Here is a 5,040-nt window from a genome sequence, read left to right as displayed (position 1 = left end):
GACAAAAGGAGTCATATGTGTCTGCACTCCATGTATTCGACTAAGTAAAGCTTCGAGTCAAAGACCGCCAGATATATTGGCGTTACATCCCTTACTCCCATCTCCTTTGAACCCATATTCTATTCTACCATGGAATTTCATAAGTGGTAGGCCGAATATTATGACAATCAGATCTTCGACGTTGCTGGTCTTTCAAATGAAATGATTGAAGCTTTTGCTTCTGTGCAGAGACACTTTCAGAAAGGTATTTCGACATATATTAAATAAATCCAAGCGTTCCAAAAATTCTTTGAAACTATCTATAGGCCTAATGATCTTAGTCGGACCGTTCACAAAGCAGCGACTACTTTACGTGAAAAGTTTTCTAACAAACTGGATAAGTTGAAATTGCCCACATATGTTCGTCCTGACCAACTTTATGAAGTGGCTTTCAAACTATATCCCCCCAAATTTCCTCCACTACCTAGTGCTGACTTTGGTGTGGCTCTAAGCTCTCCTTTTCCAGACTGGTTTTTGTGTGGGAATTTCCCTAAGATTCTTCGTGGAGAATCTAAAAAACGCGTTGAACAAGTGGTTCCGACTAAGCATAACTTGGATAATTTCAAAGGATATCTTCATATAGGTCTTGAACAAGTTCGTGTTCTGACTCCAATAGCTGAAGGTTTGGAACTGGAGAACCTTTCGATTGGCATTTCTTCCTTTTGTCTTTATACTAACTTGTCTTATTTTGATTACAACTCTTGGTCAAAGAAAAGTCATCAAAGAACCTGCTGCTAATACTCGTAAAGCTGTTGCAGCTTCGAAAGGTGAGAAGGCAAGTGGAGACAATTCTACCCAGACTGGCAAAAAACCTGTGGTAAGTACTTTGACTTCTTGTTTATGATTCTCTCTATTGTCATTTAAATTTCTGACGTAATTATTTCTAGAATACAAAACCTCCAACGACTCCCAAGCAAAAAGCTTCGACTGCAAGCGTCACCATTGCCTCAGATGACGAAGACGAATCCCCTCCTCATACCAAATTGGTGGTGAAGAAAAGACAAAATATCATCGTCCCCTCGGTTAAGGAAAAAGGATCTGGGAGTTTGAAGCCTACGACTTCGAGTAAAAAAATCTCTTCTGATGAACAACCTTAAAAGATCGTTGGAACCATACTTGTCGTCGAGAGTCACAACTCGAGCCCAGACAATATTCTCGCAAAGGTAAAGAATCTAATCTTTTATCACCTTACTGTAGTTTCCATCCTAACTTTTAATTTGAGTTAAACCCTTTTGAATTTACAGGATGATGTGAGCACTACCACCTCCGATCTTAAGATATCAAATCCTTCTGCTGATATTAAAAATCCCCAAGGTGCACACTTATGCCTCTTTTATTTAATAACATTTTTCCTTTCAATAAATATCGATTTGATTTAAGTAACTCTTATGGCAGCTACTCAACAACGAATTTCACCAGTTCTTTCCCCGGTTATCGAAAGTGACGAGCCTTCCACAAATGTTCCTTCCACTGAACACACTGAAGGTGGTCGCTCGAATGATTCATCTCCAGTCATTCCTCCCATCGATCAAGATATTGAGATGGAGGAGAATCCCCATCTTTCTAATACCGATGAAGGATACGAACAGTCTATGAGAAGCGAGGAAGCTAACCTTGAAAATGAAACTAGGGACGAAGCTTCTAGCCAACTTGAACTATAAAAGATGGAGGATCAACCCTTTGGGAAGATCATTGTTCACGAGACTGTTTCGACCAATACTCTTCCAACATTTTCTTCAACTTAATTGGAATATCTCAAAACTACCAACCCTGTGGGCTTCCTCAAAGCAATGATGAGTGCAAAGCATGGTTCGCCTGCCAAAGATGGAGCCTCTTCGACCACTTATGGGGACAACATTGCAGAATCTAATAGTCAAAGCCTCCTTCGCCAAATAAAGAAAAAGTTTTTTGACACTGATTTGGTCGAATTATTGAGAAAAGATGCTACCCTCTGTTTTGGGCTAAAGACCCTATTAAAGAAGGTAGACTTGCTTAATGTTTCTGAGGAAGTTTCGTAGGTAGTTGTCTCATTGGGTTTCTTACTTGAGTAACTCCAATCGGATAGTCTTCAAAGACAAGAGGTCTGTCAAAGGTTAAGTACGAAAGTAACTGCCCAAACCTCTTCATGGAATGTTGCTAGTGAATCAACTATCAAAGTTAAGGCTATGGAGATTGAGCATTCGAAACATCGACAAGAGTATAAGACTTGCGAGACAAATATCAAGTCCTGGGATGAAGAAATTGAGAATGTCAAAGAAAAAATACGAGTTGCAAAGGATAGTCAGGATGAGATCCGGAAGCTGGATCAACAGGAAATGGGTGAGGAAATTCAAGCAGGTATTCGACATATCGAGATGGCTCAAAAATTGGGGCCAGAGATCGAAGAGTTGAAAAGACAACAAGCCACGATCGTACGACGTTTTTCTGTACTTGCTTCCCAATATTATCAAATGATGACTAGCTTACATGATGACTTCAATCATTAACCAGTTGTAATAGCTTTTTAGAATTTTTTCCATTTGTTGGCTCTTTTGTATCCTAATGCACTTGATGGATATTTCTTTTACTTAATTATTTTTTGGAATGTAATATTGAAAATATCACTTTTTGCAAGTTTTAATTTTTTTTAATATATATTCACCTTTTTAGCCATAATAATTACCTCGATACTGCGAACACGCAAGATAGGCATTCCTTGCAGTCATTACATTTCGATTTGACGTTTCAATAACCCATAAGTCATAATTTCCAGTAAATTATGACTCACCTTTTCCAAAAACGACTCATTAAGACGTGTGCATGCCGGTTATGAAATGATTACGCTTCAACTTCCAAGACCAATAAACGGCGGACATCACATTTTCCCACAGTGAACCAACACGTGGCCCATTGATGATGCATAGCGTAACCAACTCCATTGTGAGTTACACTTATATAAACTCTTCTAACTTTCGCTATTGTTTCACATCTGTTCATGTGTTGTACCTCAGAATTTGTCCTCATATATTTGCAAATGTCATTTTATTTCGAATAAGTGACATAACACAATTGGTAATGATTTGAGGTTAAAAGGCACAAGAGCGAGAGGTCTCGGGCTCGAATCCCACTTCTAACATTTTTCCTTTTTATATGTACTAACTTCAGTTTTAATTTTATTTTTATTTATATTCAAAAATCACAAAAAATGGTTTTTTAATCATTTAATTTTGATTTTTCGTATTATTTAATTAAGTTTTTAAAAAATTTTTACTTTTTTCAAATTTTTATGCATTTTTAGTCCAAAAATCACAAAAAAATTATATAAGTGTTATAAAATTAACCAAAACAATATAGAGATGTAGGAGAGATGAAGGAGAGAAAGAGTAGAGAAAATGTAATATTGCATTATCATCTTTCAAGTGGTTCTCTTTACATTGCAAAGTGATATCTATTTATAGGACATTAGGAAGATGAAAAATCATAACTTTACTATACCACTTAATAAGGAATATGAAGATGAAAGATAAGAATATATATGGACATCCACAATATTTATTCATAACACTCCCCCTTGGATGTCCATTGAGGATATGCCTCGTTAAAACCTTACTAGAGAAAACCAAGTGAGAAAAATTCTAGTGAAGGAAAAAGAGTACAATATCCCTTGAATGTGAATTGCCTCGTTAAAAACCTTACCAGGAAAACCCAATGGGACAAAACCATGGTGAAGGAAAAAAGAGTGCAAAACATATGTATTTCTCCCCCTCACGCAGACATTTACATGTGAGACGATATTCTTTGTAGTCGTTGCTTAAAATGTCTTCTTCGAAGTGACTTCATGTAGTGGTAATAGTTATGCAGGATTTTATGAAGTTGTTTCCATGATTTGTTTCATAGATCTCCATGAAATGGTTGTACCATCACATGTAAATAAATAACCTCTTTCTGATCTACCATTGTGAGAATCTGACAAGTAACCTGCATCTCTAAGATAACGAAGTATATGTTTGACCGCTTTCCAATTTCTTCGTATAGGTGAATAATTCTATCTTACTTATAGATTGACCGCAAATGATATATCATGATGTGTATATTTAGCAAGGTGCATTAGTACTCCAATTGCACTAAGATATGGTACTTCTGGACCAAGCAATTTTTATCCTTTTCTCGAGGCCTAAAAAGATCTTTCTCCACATCTAATGATCTAACAACCATATTGGAGTAGGAAACATGTGACATTTGTTCATATAGAATCATTTCAACACTTTTCTATATAGCCTTTTGATGTACAAATATTCTTTTGTCCACATGCTCAATTTAGAAACCTAGACATATTTTGTCTTTTCTAGGTCCTTCATCTCAAAATCTTTATTTAAACAATTTGTAGCTTTTGGAAGCTCTTCAGGAGTTTCAATAATACTAATGTCATCCACATAGACAACTATTATTGCAAATACTTTTCCACGCCATTTTATGAAAATACAAGGACAAATTGAGTTATTAGTATATTCGTCATTTAGTAAATATTCACTGAGGCGATTATACCACATGCATCCAGATTCTTTCAGTCCATAGAGAGACTTGTTCAATTTTATGTAGTAGTTTTCTCGAGATCCACAACTACGTGCCTCTGGTATATTGAACCCTTCAGGGAGTTTCACATAAATGTCACTATTAAGTGAACCATATAAATAAGATGTCATTACATCCATCATGTTCAAATTAAGTCCTTCATGTGTTACAAGACTAATTAATCAAAAATTGATTGAATCCACTACAGGTGAATATGTTTTTATCAAAATCTATCTTAGGTCTTTGTGAAAATCATTGAGCAATAAATCAGACTTCATATCATTCTTATTTTTCTTTTTCACAAAAACTCATTTATATCCAATTAGTTTCACACCTTGAGGTGTTCAGACTACAGGTCCAAAAGTGAGTCACTTGTAAAGTGAGTTTAATTCTTCTTCAATTGAATATATTTATTTTGACCAATTCTCACTTAGTCTACAATCTTTAATA

This window comes from Vicia villosa, unplaced genomic scaffold, assembly GCF_029867415.1.
Source record: "Vicia villosa cultivar HV-30 ecotype Madison, WI unplaced genomic scaffold, Vvil1.0 ctg.005316F_1_1, whole genome shotgun sequence".
Classification (NCBI taxonomy): Eukaryota; Viridiplantae; Streptophyta; class Magnoliopsida; order Fabales; family Fabaceae; genus Vicia; species Vicia villosa.
Note: the sequence above shows the minus strand (reverse complement) of the source record.